At 37.5% G+C, this 20,561-nt stretch overlaps 1 long non-coding RNA gene across 1 annotated transcript; it reads left to right on the top strand.

Moving 5' to 3' along the window:
- The first annotated feature begins 11,011 nt into the window (after positions 1 to 11,011).
- LOC118624961 lies at positions 11,012 to 20,300 on the top strand. The gene is made up of 3 exons (XR_004958582.1): positions 11,012 to 11,265; positions 15,495 to 15,638; positions 20,100 to 20,300. It is a non-coding gene; the product is annotated as an uncharacterized LOC118624961 (long non-coding RNA).
- Positions 20,301 to 20,561: the final 261 nt, after the last annotated feature.

Genomic DNA, 20,561 nt, shown 5'->3' with positions numbered 1-20,561 from the left:
TTCTTGGAGAGAGAGGGTATTAATATCCCCTATGGCTGTACGAGAACAAAATAACCAGAACAGGAACAAAGCAAGAGCATAGAGAGGCAGATGGGTGGCAGTTTCCCATGTTTGTGGGTGACTGTGGACACAGATGGACCTGTCAAATGTTTCACTTGAGCTAATCTGGATGACATCAGGAAAGTTTCAATCACAGAAGCCCACAAGAGAAAAAGAAGACAAAATATAACTTTCTATTTTTCTGTCTCACAAAATAGTCTCATGGGAGCCTATAGGTCATCTGATAGAAGGATCTTTAGATTATGTTATTTTGGGAAAATATTTAAGTATTCAATACCCCAGAGGATAACTGAGAAAAAGATCCACATGCATGTGATAGTGCCATGCTGTTGAAAAAGCACTCAACGAGCTTTTGACCCTCTTAACTTTTCTTTTCTATGTGCCCTTTCCATTGGGCCGTAATAATCCCTAGTCATGGATACCATATTCTCCATGTAGGTAAAAACTGTCAGCACTGGGTAGTACTTGGAGCTTTAAGACCAAAAATAACAGTTAAAGTTAAAAATAACAAAGAGAACATTTGTTAGATTCATGACCTTGAAAATTTTTCTTAAGCCTTACTTTTCACAATTCTAAAATAGGAATAGTTGTGCTTAAACATTTAGATACAGTCTAAATAAGGTGATGTAATTTAAAGTACTTTGGAAATCATAAAGGGTTCTACCCTATTAGCCTACTCTACAATGTGGTTTATTTCCAGGTGAGATCCGGCACCTTTTACAGCACTAGATTTTAATTCCTTTCTTAGGAAAAGACAAATCAGGACTTGAAGTAATAGAGTGGTTTACTTGAAAAATTGCCCTGGATTAAAATCAAGGATGGAGTGAGTCTTTTCTAAGGTCTCTTCATTTAAGATTAGTGAGAATGATGAGGAATAGTTATTCCCTTTTCACTCCAGCTCTCCAACAACATCTTACTGGGCTACCAAAAAGGACACCTGGAAGAGTTGCCACAATGTCTAAAATGACCCACTGGATACATATCTTGCTCAGAGATTTACATGTGGGTGACAGTATGGTTGTGATCCAGACTAGATACTTTGTACACACCTGAATAATCAGTACCTATAAAGTCATTTGTTGTTGTCTGATGTTACAGATCCACCAGGAATGGGACCAAGACAGAGATGACAAAGAATCACTTCTTATCTTTACAACCTTTATTTTGAAACCTATAAGTCGTTATCCATCTGGGAAGAGAATCATTTCAAGAAATAAGGCCCAGATAAGCACCATGAGGTTGAACCCTTATTTATTTAGCTTATTTACTATGTCTGAATGAATACAAGAAATTACCATGACCCTCTCTAGGTATGAGAGAGGAGAACACATGTTTGCAAAGTATAGCAAGCCAAAAAATGAAACATTTACAGAGGATATTTGGGAAATGATGAAGGAAGGTAACATGGGAGAAGGGAGGATGACTATGAGCCTGAACATCAGAGTTCTTAGCAGATTTTTCACACTGGACGTGGGGGAAGAACTCACCTTCTGTGAGCCCAGGTCCATTGTCCAGTAACTCAAGGCAGGAGTTAGACTAACCATGCTCACAATGTCCTTTCAGCTCTTAAATACTCTGCTTCTGTTACCCAAGTATGTGACCCAAGTTTGTGTACATATGTATGTATGTGTGTGTGTATTCTAAATGCTATTACTCTTGGATTAAAATTAAATAGAAAGCAAGTTCATAGTAACACAGAAAAAAAATTTACTTATATGGGGTAAAATCATATGTTGTCAATGATTTTACCAAAAGACAAAGTGCTTGAAATTCTGTTTTAAGGAAGAATATATGCATGCTTACCAGCACAATACCTTTTACATCCTTTCTTTAAGTAAAAAAGATAAAATTTTAGTGATTCTCATGTGCATATTTTGTAAAGAGGTATTTTTTAAAGTAAGTTTCTCAACTTCTCTAGTCACCCATAAATAGATGTCTTTCCAACTTCGTATGTGGTGGCTTTGGCCAGAGAATTTTATATATAACTCCTTCTGCAGAAATTTAAATACCTAAGGTATTATGCTATTGAGCTGGTAACATAATAGTTTGGCTTCATATTTTACTGCAAAGATTCCTCCATTTCAGCATGCTACTTTTATTGAGATAAATATATACTAAAGAATGATTTAAACTGTATATAAAAGTTGGTAGATGAATATATGTCCATATCTTTATTTGTTTTATTCGATCTACAAATCTGAATCCACATCTATGCAATTGGGAAAGAAAATCTCACAACCATATTTTAAATCTGATCCTTTGTGAGGATTAACCTGTTCAACTAATTCAAGGAGGTAAGATTTTAGTAATTTCACCAGTCCTTTACTTAAGCCTGTACCCACAGGGAAATCTCACAGTATTTCATCAGCTTGTAAACAGTAGTAGTCAGTCCACAGCCTCTGGAATTTCTCTGAGCAGGAGACAACTTCCCCATGACTATGGAAGTACCTCTATCTCAGGTAGAAAGAACCAGGGATCCTTTTTGTAATTTTTGTTTTTTGGTTGATTTTTCCCCCAAGTAACTAATAATATTAATATAATGCATATAATTTATGTGCTTCTTCGTCTATAACAGGAACTATTGGTTTTGCTATATCCTCCACTCTACCTAGCTCAACGGTGCCTGATCCCTCAGGAAAAGGAGAATGCATAAGAGACAGCAGTCAGGGAAAGGGGAGGTTGGGGAGCAGTGGCCTGCTCACTTTTTTGCTGCTCCTTAATATTCTCTGGATGCAGTCTTCAAATGATTAATGCAGACAAGGCTGTCTAACCATTGTCTACCTTCTTTTTCCTTTTGCTTGACTACAAAACTTCTCCATAATATGGTGGTTTTTCTTCCTCGTTACTCTTCCATCTCTTCTCTTTTTTAACCCCTAAAAATGTAGCTCCTGACCTTTTCTATTTTAATCAAGTTCTGTGTAGCAAACTAAATTGTCTTGATTCAGTTCTCAACATTAATTTTACTTAATCTTCTGACACTCTTGATTATCGGATGCTCAAATCAATCTCTCTCTCTGTCTCTCTCTCTCTGTCTCTCTCTCTCTGTCTCTCTCTGTCTCTCCCTCTCTCTCATTAAGAAAAGAGAGATAGAAACATTGATGTGAGAGGGAAACAACTATTAGCTGCCTCCTGCACGCCTCCTGTATGCCTTCTACTGGGGACTGAGCCCAAAACCTGGGCATATGCCCTGATGGGGAATCAAACCAGGACCTTTCAGTCCATAGGACAACAGTCAATCCACTGAGCCACACTGGCCAGGCTCAAATCTCTCTTGACAAGACATTGATCTTCTTGGCTTTTCTTCTACATTTTTGGTCTCTTGTTTTTCATTTTCATTTTATTTGCTCTTTCTCACACTCCTTATAAGTAAGCATCTCACCATCTTTCCAGTTATCTTTTATTTCCTATCCTTTATGTTCTCCCTTGTTGAATACAATCACTGTCATGATTTTAATCATCAACACTGCATACGACCAAAAATTTCAACTTTTAATCCCAACCTCTCTCTCTTCAGCTTTTGAATTTTTGATTACATGCTCAACATTTTGACATGATGATCAATGACACCTAAAACTTTCATCACGCCCAAATATGAGTTAATCTACTCTCCTAAACATTTTCCTCTGGATATCTCAACTTCTGTCAATTGTGCCACTATCTTCCAAGGGACCCGGGCTCCATGGGCCATGCATGGGTTTCTGAGGTGTGGCTCTTCCAAAGTAAAATATTGTTTTTGTGGTGCTTTTTCTGAGGAAAGATTTTGTACAATTTATCAGATTTTTCAAAGAGGTCAGATATCCCCCCCCCCCAAAAAAAGCTTAAGAAACACTGGTGCACAAAAATATATATGTTAATAAGAAGCTCACAAATCCAAATTTTAGACTGGTTTTTATTTTGCAATCATTTTGGTTATATTTCTTAGCGATTACATACCAGAATAAATTCTCAGTTGTTGGTTTCATTTTGCTAAATAATAGAGAATGAACAGAATTTTCTCTGTGCAGAAAAATAGTTTAAATCTTATATAATGATTTAAATGTGCAAGAATTTAAAGTTATCTCTAAACTTAAATATATATAATTTTATCTCTATTGCCAAATATGTAATTTAACTATTATCAAAACAATGTACAGTTTATGTGTGCAGACAGTCTAATTTTTTGTTTATCTCAACTCAAGAACTCTTCTATAAAATTAAAGTTCAATTTGAAATATCTAGGTCTTTGGTATCAGGTGAATGAGAAGGGATTACACTCTCAACCAATTTAACTGTTACAATATTAAGGTAACCATTCTCAGAAAGTATATTTGAGCCTATGTTTTAATGAATTAGATTGCTCTTTCTAGAAAATGACACAAAAGTTAAATCTGTCCTCTCCGCACAGATAGATTATGCTCATACTTGTACATTTTTTCTTCCCTCCTTTGTTTCCCTGAGGTTTAATAGCATGTAGACATAACTTCATGATCAGAAAATTAGCCATACTATTGAGATACTTAATTTCCTTAATCTGTTTTGTATTAACTCTCATATTATTTATCACAGTGTGAAATAAAGCTTATAAATTAGACTTTGTCACCTATAAATTTTATATATTATGGTGCCAGGGACTGTGTTAGGTGTCAGAGAACAAAGGAGAACAAGACACAGTTCCTGCTCTTAAAGAGCTCAGAGTCTAACACATGTGCATCTACCTTACAATATATTGTTGTATTCATACTAGTATTGTTACTACTATTCTTCAGTTTTAATTATTATTATACCTAACCCCAGCAAAGGGCATTTATAACACTATTTTTATGCTAGCACAAGATTACTTAAAAGGAGAAATAATGTTCTCTAATATAAGCAACTTTTTCTTTATAAACGAGGAGAAACGTCAATTTTCTCCTTGAACTTCTACCCCCTTGTAATCAGGAACTAATTAATTAATTAGCTAATATTTCTAGAGTGCATCAAAGATGAACAGCGTTAGGCAAATGCTAAGTATTTGAAAGCCATGAGTTGGCTCATATACTAGATAGGATTTCTTAAACTTTGGAAAGGATAATTTGAACAAATTACATTTTATCTAAATAAAAAAGCTGGTCAGACATTGAAGGTAGGGGGCAGGTAGGAAGTAGGAAAAGGTGAAATGGAAAAGTGCAAATGTAATCAAGAGGAGGAGAATGCTCCTTTACATTTCTCTCGATTTGTCATTATCATAAAACAAGCAATGTGTACATTCCTATCAAACTGCTGAAAACAGAGAATAGAAATGTGTTTGAATGGTATAGTATTACAATTTTTCTCATACTTCTGAAATAATTAAAAGGATCAAGTCAAGATTTCAATAGAGGTGATTACTTTATAATGCTCTTGAAAATTAATTCCAAAGCCTAAACATCCAATTTTAAATCCACAGGATCTAGACTTGCCCTGCCTAAATTCATGAGATAATTACCAATACCTTCTTACACTGTGGTTTTTATGACTCAAGATTATGTCAATGCCTGGGAAGGGTAAAGGAAAGAGGGGTCAAGGCCAGTGCGCCACACTGATCAATGCAGTAAACTGAGCCAGGACATTTATGCTTTAATGTGAGGTTTCTGGCTTGATGATTAACCTGGGTAAATTACCGAGACGATTTTTTAAACCCATACTGATTTTTGTGATTTATAAACATGAGTCTTATGGGAAATTCAACTTTTCCAGGAATTATATTTGTTTCAACTTGGTGAAAGTGGTCACTTTGGAATATTTCCATACTTCTCTTCCTTTTAAAGCCACTGAGACAGATATTCCAGAATGAGGAGCAGGGGTCAGTCGAAGAGCATTGTACTGTTTCACGCTTCAGGTATTATTTTTGGTGTTTTCAGATCACTGCTGGTGTTTGTCTTTTTGCTGTTGGTGGGGAGAGGGTGTTCATTTGTTTACTTGTTTTCAATGTCTGAGGAACGGGCCTGTCCCATAGAGCTCACGTGGCTGAAGGGTTTTGGCCTCAACTGTGGGCTTCGTCAAATGAGTGCTCAAAAGTAGCTGTGCCCTTTGCCTCCTCAGGGGGCATCCATGATGGTGTCTGAGAGTCTACAATCATACATCTCTGCACCTCACTTGAGATGGATTAAATAGTGTAATTCCATCTTTCTCATGTCCCCCGAGACACTGAGGGTTGGGTTCCTTCATAATCTGTCACATGAATAAGAAATTGTGATTAAGCATAATTTCTGGACAAAAAAAAAAAAAGACCTATTTACAGAATTTCTGTAAAGATAAGTTTTCTGCTGGGAAGCACTCCCAGATTTTGATGCAACTTGCTTAAGAGTTAAAATATGTCTATTTCTATTAATACTGGTGAACTGGCAGGCAATCCGATAAAATTTGACCAAGGCTCTTTCAGGACAGTTGCTTAGAAGACAAATCTGAGTGGCTGAGAATGGCCCCAGTGGTGAAGGTGGTGGTGGGGGGACTGCTGCTGTGTGTCTTCATGTGCTTTCATCAGACTTATGGTCCACCATGTTCATCAGAACTTCAAAACAATAAAAATACACATCTGATTTCATGGTGTCTGAACTTTTATTACAAGGCCTGGGCTATTTCTTTCCGAGGTATTAGATATCAATTACAGCATGATTTAAATCATGGGGACTGGAGCTAGAGCACTAAACAAGTGGGGAGCCCGGTCCCAAAGCACCGAGGATCAAAAGTGAGAAAATCGAAGTTCAAATGTCTAGTCCAAATAGGAACCAAGTGGAAAGAGAGGAATAACACGCAGAGTGAAAGCTTGGTCAGCAACTAAGTAAGATTTCTGTGAAGAAGTCAAGTTTCTTTGGTCATTCAAACATCTGATGTTTAGGCATGTCAGTCTGGCTTATAAATTCAAACGTCTTCCCTTTCAGATATGCTTTCTCATTATATGGAGTGGAGGTCTATTCACTCAAAACCTTCCAAAGTTTCATACCCTAATAGGCATAGATTTTTCAGGGAGCACCGAGACCTTTCCTGACACTTTTATCTTTATCAAAAACTTGAAATTTAATTCTCTGCATAATGGCAACTAGATCATCAGATCAACTCATCTATCCTAGTGTGTTCATGAAAGCTTGTATGATACTGTATTGCTCCTGCAAAGGAAAAGGAATTTTTAAATGCCTTAACCTCCCAAATGGTTAGGATCAAAATTTTATACAGATGAGGATGTTGAAGCTATTATAATAATATGAAAGAGATGAAATCACTCTCTTACTAAGATGTGCCATATCAGAAACTATATGTTTGAATGGTAGCTGTGAAGAAAATTGAACCCTAGTGTCGGTTTGCCTTGGTTCAAATCTCTGCTCTGCCACTTACTAGCAATAATGACTGTGAGTTAGTAATGGTTAACTTATTTGGTTGTAGTGAGGACAGAAGGAGTCAAGTGATTTAATTACCTGAAATCAGCTCTATACAAGAGTTAGCCATTATTATTCTTCTAGATAGAGGGTATAATATACTGGTTAAAGATTTGGGCATGGCATTGAACATATCTGGGTTAAGATTTCAGTTTTTCTATGTACAAAAGCTTGGAGAAACATTTCAATCTTTTTATGTCTCAGTTTCCTCATCTAGGAAATAACTTAGGAGGATGAAATCAAATTATCCATGTAAATGACTTTATACATGGTAAGTTTTTGCAATTGTTTTTCTCATTTCCCATTTTGCTTGACTTTTCCCACAGGGTTCTATTATGTCCTGTTCTAATGATATTCAGGATGGGAGATGTTTTCATATTCATGTGATAAATATCCAGATTGAAGATAATATTTTGAGTAATAGAATAACACCAAGTGTTATTATGTGTTGAATGTTTCTCTACTATCCCTCTAAAGAGTTTTCATGGTTAAAAAAGAAATTAATAAAGAAAGCTGTTGCTGTCTAGATGTAGATTAGTGTTGGTTGTAAAGTAAGGTTTCTCGGGTAAAGATTTATTTCCGTTGGTAGTGATGGCATATTTCTGGAGAGTTGAGGCATCAGAGCCCAGTAGCTTGTTTTTCAGCAGCTCCCAGTAAATGTGATCACACTCAATCTTCCTATTGAAGTTTTCTATGCTAATGCAGGAGGCTCTTGCCTTGAGAAAAATCTTTAAAAGTTGCACAGCTCCACAGAAGCAGAGGTTGGGAGGGAGGCATGCTTTGTGTCATACACATTAATTCAGTTGGCACATTACAATGTTAAACTAAATGACATTATTACAAAGCTGTGCTAAGAAGTGTTGACAGGTCCATATGGTAATTTTACAATGTATAATGAACACACAGACTCCTTTCTTGCAGAAATTTATAGTTCAAATCTATACCCAGGATATCCAGTTTTATTTCCAGAAACTTAAATTGACTTATTACGATGTAGTGAATGTATAAATTAGTTCCAGTAGTTAAACTGAAACATTTCCCTACAGACTCAATTAGATTCATTAATCTGCTGTGTAGACCTGTAAACGGCCCATTGTTCTTTTCCCCCCAAAATGTCAAAAACTATTTCTCTAACTATAAAATATTTCCTACAAAAACTGTTTTAAATGGTCAGAATTATTGTATATTAGAAACCCAGGACTACAAATTATCTTATTGTGCTGGTACTTTTTTTTTTTTTTAAAGAGAAAAATAGGGGCCAGCCCTTGCCAAGAAATTTAGTAGGGTTTGTAAGTGGATTCACTGCTCTTTCGCAGTGAAAATGCACTGAAATTAAGAAAAGATCATCTTTTCCCTAGTCCTCCTGGATAAATCAGTTGGCATGGGGCATATTGTGTGTGTTCTTAGCCCCACAGCTTTTTCATTTTAAAACTTTTGTTTATGTACCTCCCACTGCCTGAAGTGTGGCAGCTTCCCAGTCCACTGTGATGTTCCATGGTGGCTGAGTAAAATAATACAACCTGTTAATGAGTTCCGTTTCAAACGATGCACACCTGTGTCTTACCTTTTGCAAAATACCACCCTCCATGTGGGACCCAGGGAGGCCACTGCACAGCAGAGCTTTAAACACAGATCAAAAAAAAAAAAAAATTTAACTACTGTTGTGAAATTTATTAACAACAACAACAACAAAAAATACACCTTGTTTTATTGATTGATGAAGGTGGCTGCTTTTACTTACTGCATGCTATTTTTATTTATTGTTTTGCTGCTGTGATTTATTAAGCATTCTTTCTTTCTTTGAAAAATCTTTGCAACTGTTTTCTTTGACTTTTGGTTTTTTTAATGGCTCAGCTTTAATACTCTTTGCACAGTTGTGTTTAATGGTAACTTTGATTTTGGTTTTAGTCCTGAATAGCCATGGACTATTCCATTTTGAAGATGAGAAGGGGCAGTTTGGGTCATTCTCAGACAGACTGATACTGATGTTACCTGAAATTGAGATATTTAAGATTCATTTGACTGTAGTTAACAGAAAACAATTCCAGCTCTCTTTATGAAGAAAAAAGGAGTCATTTTAAGGATATAGGAGGGTCTCATTAGGCCAAGAATGAAAAACAAGTGGTCCTTACAAAAGATTTGGAACCAAGAATTCTCTCTCTCTCCTCTCTTTATAGCTATTTTATTCTTACTCATTATTACTTCAATTCTACTGTAGCTTTCTCTACTCTGGTCCATAGTGTGGAAAATTTGGCAAAAAGAAACTCCCCAATTTTTACATTATAGACTGAATCCTCTTCCACCTCAATTCCTATTTTAGAAATAGAAATTCTGGTTGGTGTAGATGGCTTTAGTTCTACCCCTGGGATAACCAAAAGCAAGTATGGAGTGGGGGAGGTAGTGGAAGGGAAAAGCAGATACTCCCAAGTGGACAAAAGGTATATACAAATAAGCTACACTAACCGGCTAATCAGAGAGAAAGTAGGAGGCAGTTCCCAGGAAATGGTGACAGTGGCAAGTGGAGATCAGTGTTGGGCTGAATATACACATGTAATAAATACCTTGCTTACTTTCAAATGCCCATCCTAAAAAGGTAATTACCTGTTTTCTTGTTATCTTTGGTCTGAGATTGTGTACTAAATTAGAGCAGTAGGTGCCCCAAAAGTAGAGATATTGGACTTTTTCTCTACGATGATATTTCCAGTGAGAAATATAACATGTTGAAATAATCAGCTTCCTGTTCGCAGTCCCATCTTCATCTGCTCACAGGACATGCACAATTTTGCTGCCAATGTATAGCGTAACATTTTCTTCCCCCACCCTTTTCATTTCATTAATATGGAGGTGGGGAAGGGGTGTGCCAGATTCTTCTTACAACATATTTTCCTCTAATTTTTCAACTTATCACCTCCCTTCTTGGAATTCTAGCTTTCATGACAAATTGAAGAGTTCTTGCTTCTACGAATCTGCTCAGAGCTCATCTCTGTCCCTGCACTTCTGGTTGGTGGCAAAGCAGCTACACATGCACAACAAGGCGAGTCTCCCACATCCAGAAAGGACAGGAGGCCTGAAATCAGCAAAATCAGCTCAAGCGTTTCCCTGCCCTTTGGATTTGATAAATGCTTCTTTCAGGCAGCCTGCCCCATGGCTCAGCACTCCAATTCCAATATTCATTGAGTAACTCCCATGTGCCAGGTGCTGTGTTACATGCTTCGGGAGATGCAAAATAAGTAATAAATTGTTTCTGCCCTCAAGTAGACAGCCACCTCGATGGGGTGACAAGATAGTCCTCAGAAAAGTATGCTATACTGGACAATGCGAAAACAGTAAATAAACCTGGGGCTGGGGGTCATCAGAAAATGAGTTTAAAGGATGATTAGGAAGTTTATAAAAGGAGATGTGAGGTGTATAGGCCCACTGGCATCCTCCTCTTTAGATTCTGTGTGAAAGGGAATAGTCCTTGATAAGCGCAGAGCCCAGCAGGAACTCTCGGGAGATAACTGAACTGCAGGAAACTCGAGTTCTCTGCTGTCACTGGAGGGAGAAATGAGGACGGAAGTGAGAATGAAGAAGAAGGCTGAATAGCGGAGCTGAGATGAATGTTGAGCAGGAACCCCAGTGTAGAATTTCTTGTTTTACATGGAAATTTAAGTAATTTTTCTAGATGACCTACCATTTGCCAGGAACTATCACATCATTTTTGTCCTATCCACTTTATAGTCAGAGGGGTAGGAGATATGCATAACAAAACTTGTAGGGAATACTGCTGGGAACTGAACCTAGCATGGTTCAACCGAACAAAGAAGATGGGAACATTCATCAGGAATTAAAGGAGGTGGGTAAGAGCTCATGAACTTGCTTTCTTGGTAGCTGCCTTAATTTTTCTGCTCTCTTCTCTAGAGTCCTCTAGAAAGCAGATCATAATGAAAGACCCTTCAGAAGCAGAAATTTGTTGATGTCTCCTGTGGATTCACCATTATTTTTTACTTAGTTGCTCTTTATTTTTGCTCCTTTCTAGACACCTTTTAGATTCTGCTTCTGTAATGAGGTAGTGGCTTCCTGTTGGGGCCACTAACTGACAATATCTCTGTACTTCTCCATTCAAACTAAGAGAGACTTTATAAACGGCACAAGTCAACATCCCCATTCCTATGGAATGAAGTTTTAGGCTAGGCTTTTTCTAGGCTATAAACTGGCCTTTATGTAGGATACATGGGTCAAATACCCAACACAATCCAAAAAGCTGTGGCCAAGATTATTGGTCCAAGTGACTTGACCTTCCATATAGAAGAAATCACTAAGAAGAGACTCAATATGGACAAACAGGAGAGAAGGCTAAGAAATATCATAGTTTCAGCCACTGAACTAATTCCTTAAGCCATTGTTGCATACATTTTTTTTTTCCTCTTCCATCTCAGTAACTGGTTTGCCGTAGTGTTTGGTTAAAGCAAAAAGATTAAGAACACAGATTTGGAAATCAGACAACCATAGGCTTAGTTCCTAGTTTGGCTGCTTATTATTTGTATAACCTCAGTAAGTTATTCAGGTTTTCTATGCTTCTTTTTCCTCATCTGTAAGATTGCAGTTAATATTTAATGAAGTTTATACAAGGGTCAAATAAAATAATATCTGTAAACTACACAGAGAGAGCTCATAACAAATGACAGACTGGTATAAAAAATAAATTATATTGCCGTAAGAGTAATAGTTACTTGGAGAAAATTAACATGGAAACAGAAGAAATTATTTGAGAAATGATTAAAACAAAAGATCTTGGATTTGCTGTGTTTTTTGCTTTAGAAAAAAACATTGTTTCACATGGCCTTAGAATATGGGGCCAAGAGATAGACATGGTTCACTTAATGTCCTATTTAGTTTGCAAAAGTATATTCTAAATCTATATTATTTGAGTAAATGTACCTTTCCCATGAACACATGAACATTTCTAAAAGAGATTCTATAATTCTTAAAAACTTAATGTGCTAATGACCACATGTAAAGATAAAACTGAATGTTAATGCCACAGTTGGTTGAGCCAAGATTTTATGCATAAATAAATGATAGTGGCACATTTTTAAAATGTACACAAACATAAAAGTGCAAAGTTCATAAAACAAATTAATCACAGTTTATTTTTTTGGTGTGTTTTTAAAAATGTCATTGATGACCTTTCAGAAGTGAAGACAAGAAAAAACAGTAACACTTGAGTTTTGGGAGAAAAAAAACATTAAAAAATAATCCCTTTTGATACATAAGAACATTTGCATATCCAAAGCAAGCTTCTGAACGGTGCTGTGTTTTTTGTGAATGATCAACTCTCTAATTAGCCAATTATCATTGCAAATACAGAAAGGGACAAAAATCACAAACTGTTAGCAACTTAAAATAGAAATCTACATCACTACATATGAAAGGAGAGTTTCAGTAGACTAGGAGGCTGAGGATCAGAATGAAATTGTTTTTAAACCTTTGCTGAGATAAAAATAATGTTTTACAAGATGGTGTCACTTTTCTCTGAGTAATGAGAGCAATTTTTGACATCTGTATGACTGTTAAAACAGTGTGTTCCTTTTGTAAGATAATACAAAAGTAACTTGAATGATGTATAACTTTATTCAAAATAATCCCCAAATATTCAGAAGCTATTTATGGTTATAATTACAAATATTAACTGTCTGTATTAGTTGAAGTCAATGTATTGGTATCACCAAATGGTGAATGAGGCACACCCATGGCATGTGGGACCCAGCTGGAAATGTCACCCTCTGATGCCGTAGCTAACAATAATCAACATAAAATTAAAACATTAAGCCACCTGCAGAGTTAACTCACAATAGATGTTTTATAAAGAAGTACAGGGTGTCACCAAAGATCACCAGGCAGATGTCTATCAGAATTTCAGTTCAGTGATACACAATAGACTAAAACCTCAGAAATTATTCCATGCTTCTGGCAATCAAAAACGCAAGTGTTACGTGGAAGTGTAGAAAGTACATTTCTGCAAAAGAGTTTGTCAGTATTGCAATGCACTGTTCTAAGGCAAGGATTCTTTCTCTGTCTATTCAGTGGATATGATACGCTGCTTCAGCAATTGTACAACTGGGTCTGAGGAGAGCTGAGTCTTAAAATGACTCTTGGGCACTAGCTTTTCCTATCAAAAAGCTATGTCCTGTTTACACAACCAGCCTCAGTGATCTGTTTAGATGAGTCACTCACTGCAAATGAAAACATTGGCTTTCTGGTTTATCTATGTATGTGTTATCTGTTGCTTTGTGTGAGTCAGACCCTGGGACATATTAATCCCTGAGTGAATTGACAAAGTGAAGTCCTTCGTGTGCACAACCAAAGTCAGGACTCTGAAGGGGGGAATCTCCAAGATCCAGTTCACCTATAAACTCTGTCAGCAATGGCTCAACCATCTTACGGAAAACATGTCACCTGCAGTGAATTATGCTTAATTAAGATTTATATATTTTATGGCAAATGTTTCTTGCAATACAGATACTACTAAAAGGATTATTAATTTAAAATGTTAATCAAGTCCAGCCGGTGTGGCTCAGTGGTTGAGCATCGATCCATGCACCAAGAGGTCACGGGTTCGATTCCTGGTCAGGACACATGCCCAAGTTGTGAGCCCGATACCCAGTGGAGGGCATGCAGGAGGTGGCCAATCGATGTTGTCTCATCATTGATATTTCTCTCTCTCTCTCTCCCTCTCACTTCTCTGTCTAAAATCAATAAAGGGGAAAACATAATTTTTTAAAAAAAGCTAATCGTGTTGCTGGTGGAAATGGGATTCTTCCATGGAGTCAGAGAAAAGCATTTTGGAGCTCCATGCCTGGGAGGACGAGGTGTAGTGGTAAGATTTATTGAAGTAAAAATAAAGGAATGTCTCCAGGTGTCCAATATCTCATCCACGACCAGATGTCTCAGCTCGGTCCTGCTGGGGAAGAACTCCAGCCTTGTCTTCACCAAGCCCAGAAGGGCCAGGGTCCAGAGATACTGTGCCATCACCCATCAGCAGCAGGCTGTCGGAAGCTGCCACGGTTCAGTTTAGTGCCCACCATGGCTTACTCCAGCTCAGTCTCGGTCCACGTCAGGCTGGCTTAACCTCTGTTCCTGGTTGTGCTCTGGTCAGCATTGTGCTGCTGCACTTAGGCCTGTGCCCGGAACCCGCCCGTGGGCCCACACGGCTGCCAGTCCCGCATGACTGCTATGGAGAGAGGACAAGTAGACAAAGGGCGAGCCTATGAGTAAAAGCCCAGATGGGTTAAGCTTTGATTACGTTACTTGGGGATTGGGAGAGAGATGCTTTTCTTTTGAACTAACCAATCTCTTTCCAGTTCCTTTGGGACTTGTGCTGGGTCCTCCCCTGTCAATCCCTTTCCTAAATTTTCTGGGGTTCTGTGTCACTTGTCCAATCTGATTCTATTCCCAGGATAGAGACCTTCCTTTGATGTTTGCCATCTTGGCTTCTGTGCATGCACGCAGCAGAGGAATTCTTTTCTCCTCTAGTGGGTCTCCTGTGGTAATATTCAGGAAGGAATGGTGGTTCCCTGGGGAGATTGGAAGGTTGGTCCGGAAAGAGGGGGATTAATCCCCTTGGCGAGAATTTGGCTATCCCCCTGGGTGTCTAAAGCTGTAACTTTCAGACCTAAGCCTGACTAAGTATAACTTTCAGACTCAATCAGGCCCAGCCAATCTGGTTCCCTTCTCTTCTGTTAACTCCAAGCTGCTTATGCTAACAATTGAATAACATAAAATTTGACCTCCATTAATGCTTTTCTTATTTTCTGATCATTTTATTTACATTACAGATTTGGCATTAACCATATACTTTTCTACATGCAACTGTAGTATATACTACAAGTCTGATCTTTGCCTCTAAATTACAATATTTTGAGGAAAGGTATCAATTTATCGAGTCCTCCTCCCAGAGCCCAGTGAAGTACCTTGTGTGTTGTAAGTTGGTAGTCAGAAGCTATTTGTTGAATGAAAAAAGCAGTCTTAAATTTGCATGTCATACTGCGTCGGAGTGTCTATACTCTCCTGTTTTTACGGCAGTCGGAAGCCTTGGACGTGCATTTCCAAGAATCCCTGCTCCCACCAGAGTCCTGGTTAGATGCCATCCGTGAAAGGTACTTGCTCAATACCTGGAAAGACAAGGAGAAGTAGGAACCATCTTGTCCTCGTGGCTGCAATAGACAGGTGTGAAATCTTCTCAAGATCCTACTGAAAAGCATCCAGTTTAGTGCTGTAGATGGCTGTGGTGATCGACGGTGGATTCCTGCCATCCTCCACTGCCAATTTCCTAAGATCCAGCAGTGGCTTTTCCTGAACACTCTCACAGTTCTTCCAACCGTGACATAGGCAGTAATTCCCTCTATCGAATTCTGTTCTGCCTTACATTTCTAGAGTAATTTCGGTTTTCATAAATATTGATCGATACACTTGAAATTATCATTTCCTTCTGCTTATCATTCCTGCTGTGTCCCTCTTATAAAAAATATCTTCAAAAGTTTTGAACATTCTTTTCAGAATATGAACTGTATTAGCAGGGGAAATGTCATCAGCCTCAAGTTATAATTATGTATTAGGGCTCACCTAATTGTTTCTCAGGATCGCATTACTGGACTGCCCATTGTCCAGTCTCTGAAAACAGTTTTTCCTTTTATTTTTCTAGTCATTTAATCTAGGAGGGCAAAGCACAGTTATTCTGTCATGGCTAAATCAGGATTCCCTAGTTTATACTTTGGAGAAGAAAATCTCTCTCTCTCTCTTTCTTTCTCTCTCTCTTTTTCTCCTCCCTCCCTCCCCCCTCTCTCTAATAAGTCTATGTATGTATTACAATATACGAAAATCAAACCCTAGTTTATTGTGAACTAGAGAGATTTGTAATAATGAAGAATATAGTGTTCAGTGTATTAATGTCAAAACGTATTACTTCAGAGACAAAATTGTTATCATATAATTAAGAACTACAATCAAAGTTTTGCTGAGACAATCAGGGAGGGGTGCACTATTGATTTTCCTCTTGCTGGGCCCCAAGAAAGTTGGAGCATCTGAGAAGGCTGGTGTGTGAAAATATGGCAACAGTAGTCCTGCAGAACAAAAATAGTCTGTAACTATTCTTGGTATGGACAAATCTATAGACTGTAGAAGCTGTGATGCCCAGTATCCTGTTAAAGCTTTTCCCCTGAGTTTCTGTTATTTTCTGATCCCCAAGCCTCTGCAATGTTTTTTCTTAAGTAGTCTAGTGTGTTTTTACCTGCTTTCTGCTGAATTGAACTCTGGTTCAAGAGGCTTCAAGATTCCAGCTGCATTGGTGGTTTGTGGTGGTAGTATGCCACCGATATGGAGCGGAGAGGAGGATTAGAAGAGAATGACTGGCTGGGATTATAAAGACAAAGAGGCTGAACTGGCACAATATGTAAGCATTCTTCAGGGACTCCTAGGAATGCTAGGGGAGGAGAACCTAATGAAACATGGCTTCTTTGCATTCTGGGGCAGGAGAGAGAGGGAAGGGCTAGTATTTATTGGGTCATTAATTAGACATTTAATTTGCAGAGGCTAGAGTATTTGCTATATCTGCAGCACTTTCTCAAAAAAGAAAAAAAGTGGTACTAAATGAAACGAATTACTTCAAATGTAGTTGTTTGAGAAGTGTAAATATATAGAAATCAACAATTTTTAAAAATCTGAAAATTACTGGATTTTCTGAAGACAATTGGAGAAGGATTTCCCTTATTATTGCCAAAGAAATTTATGGTATAGTTTTCCTCTTTTATGAAATTAAATTCATTGAATCTATATTTTATGTTCTTGAATATATAAGGTAAATTTTTTCACAATGTCTTCCTTTTTCGTTTTTGGTGCAATAAATACCCGAGTTATTATTCTTTGGGCCAGACTTTATAGTCTGCATTTTGTGTTTTGAATTTTGTATGTGATGATCCATGTGAAATTTTAACTAATTATACCAGAAAAATGATGCAAGCTTATCTTTCTGGGCTAGAAATGCAATGTCTGGTCTAGTGTGCAGTTCAAGTTCCAACAATCTAAGTTGTTGGAAATTTAGTGGTGAAAAAAGCATCCATCAATGTGAAAGTTATATGATTTAAAGGTAATAGTCATTATTTCCAAGGATTCTTTGCAAAGTTAGGTATTTCATTTTTAACAGTATTTATTTAACAAATTTTAAGATCTTAATGACATGAAGAAAAAGTAAGATACATTCTTTTTCTCTATATACTCTACCAAGCAGAGTAATATATCTGTTGATGATAAGGCTGCACTATTCCCTGGATTTTTATTGAAACTCATCAAAATATAATTAGCTGCATACAAGGTAACTCAATCGAAGGGCAGTTCAAGGTTCCAGATAATTTGCAATGAGTCTATTCACCTAGCATTCTCTAATTTTCATGATATTTATTCTGCTTAATATGCATTATTTGTTATAAACTTTCTCAAGGTAAATGCACAAGAAGAAATAATTTTTTCCTTTAATAAGGAAATGGATCAGAGGACTTTGATAACCTGGAATATCTCTGAAAGGGGACAAATCCTGAAGAGTGTGCTGTTTGCATAGGAATGACAGGAAGGACACATAGCACATCATTATTTCTTCCACTGGTACTCAGAGTGGTTTGCAAAAGGGAAAAAACTGAACACAGTCATAGAAACTTTGAGTCATTGGACATTTTTCCTGTGACTGCCTACTTAATCCAGGAAGAAAGTGAACATTCATGAGTCAGAGCCCTTAGCTTTGCCGAGTTCACTTAAAAATGACAATGGAATATTGTACAAGAAGAATTTGCATCTAATAATCTGGAAAATATTTGAAATAAACCAGCACTTGGTCATTCCTATTCTCCCTCCATGTGGGTGTGAAAGAAATAGAATTGTCTCAAGAAGTCTGTTTTTCTTAGATAAGAAGGAGCCCACTCTTCCAGGAAGGTGCAAAGCATGTCATAGCTCCACAACAGGGAGCAGGCAGGACCAACAGCAGAACCAGCCTGACTTCATATGACAGAGGTGCAGTCCTTCGTGAAGAAGTGTATAGATAATTTCTTAAAGTTCTGTTGAATTTATTTAAATTTTGATTTTGAAGAAAGGTGAAATTAGTTTTAGAAACCACACAGTAATTCATTAATGAGTAAGAAAAACAAGAAGTTTGAGTACTCGGGACGCCTATGTTGAAAAGGCAAAAGCAGAATGGTGCATGAACAGGACCTTACTGGAGGAGTGGAGCGGAGCACAGTAGAAAGGTGACGAGGGGTGTGAATCACACACTTGTAACTACAAGTCTGGAATCATTAGCTTTTATGCCATTTTACTTTTTACTGCATTTGAGCTCTAGTTTTGAAGTTCTATAGTAGAACATAATCTTATTCATCTTAACATCTTTGTACAGAGTACATTGTTGTACATTATGCATTGCTTTGGACATATTGGACAGAAGGTGAGTTAGAACACAGATTTTAGAACCCTCAAATATCTGTTTCTGAATCCAACCTTTTTTACCAGCTGAGGGATTTTACACAGTTCATTTAATCTGAGTATCAGTGAATATATCTTTAAAATGGCAATAAATGTGACTCATCAGAATACGGTGAAGATTAAATAAGAAATCAAGTATGTAGAAATAATACCTGGTAAGTACACTGTATTCTTTTGATGAACTGTAGGAGTCACTTTTTTTTTTTTTTACTTGAATTGTATTGTCCTGCATTTGTGTCCATCCAAAATGCATGTCTTAAATCTTAACACCAAATGTGATGATTTGATGTGGGGCTGTTGAGAGCTAATTAGGTCATAAGCATGGAGCTCTCATGAACGGGATTAGTACCTTTCCAGAAACAGACCCAGAAGGCCCCTTGCCCCTTCTACCATGTGGACATATGGTAAGTCTTGAACTGGGAAGCAGGGCCTCACCAGACGGAGAATCCGCTAATACCTTGATCTTGGACTTCCAAGAACTGTGAGCAATAAATTCCTGTTGTTTACAAGCTGCGTAACCTTATACACAGCCCTGCAATGGTACTCTGCTACCGCAGCCTAAGACCCTATGGAAAAACAAAGTTGAGTACAAACAAGTTTCAGGGAACAAAGAAGAAAGAACTGCCTTCTTCATTTTTGGTCCAATTAGTCAGCAGAAGAGACTGTTGGAAACAGAAAAATAAAGGACAATTTCTAAAAGTTATGCCTACTTAGACAGTTGGTGTCTACGTTGATGCAGCTCCAGTCTGTGTGCACTGTGGCCTCATTCCAGCAGCAGGAGCCCATATTAGTCTAGCACTACCCACACATGCAGAGATGTGTTCTGGTAGGAGATCAAAATAATAAGGTGGGTGGATAAAGAAGCATCTACACCCTACCCGTATTATCTTAAAGATATTTCACATATTTAGAGAGGGACAACTGAATCAGATCTTGAGACACCACTATGTTAGAAATATAATAACCACAAAACTGTTGTGATGTGTGAGGTATTACAGTTAAACAGAATATATATTTTGTGTACTATATTGTTCAGTATACAAAATACACCTTATCAGATTATTCTTAGTAATTGGCATTGTGTTGGTTTTATATTTCTGCCATAGCTAATTACTGCAAGTCTAGAAACATAACAAACCACATATTTATTATTTTATATTTCTCTAGGCCAGAAGTCCAATTTGGATCTCACTGGGTTAAAATCAACGTGTTGGCAGGGCTGTGTTTCTTTCGGAAGTCTCTAGGGGAGAATCTGTGTTCTTGGCTTTTCCAGCTTCTAGAGGCCACCCACATTGCTTGGCTTGTGATCTCCTTCCTGCAAACTTAAAGTCAGCAGAGTCACATCTCTCAGACATCTGTCGTTGAATCTCTCTCTGACTCAGCTGGGAAAGAGTCTTCACTTCTAAAGAATTATGTTATTAAATTGGACATACCTATGTAATCCAAAGTGATCTCCCCATCTCAAGGTTGTTACCCTTAATCACCTCTGAAAAGTAGCATCTGCCATGTAAAATACTATATTCACAGCTGCCAGGAATTAGGGGTGGACATCTCTGTGGAGGCCATTATTATGTCTACCACAGGTAACATCTGTTTTGTTTTGCCTTTCACAAACTTGTTCTGTGCCAA

Source organism: Molossus molossus, unplaced genomic scaffold, assembly GCF_014108415.1.
Source record: "Molossus molossus isolate mMolMol1 unplaced genomic scaffold, mMolMol1.p scaffold_m16_p_11, whole genome shotgun sequence".
NCBI classification, from domain to species: domain Eukaryota; kingdom Metazoa; phylum Chordata; class Mammalia; order Chiroptera; family Molossidae; genus Molossus; species Molossus molossus.
Note: the sequence above shows the minus strand (reverse complement) of the source record. Positions and strands in the feature narration are given on the sequence as shown.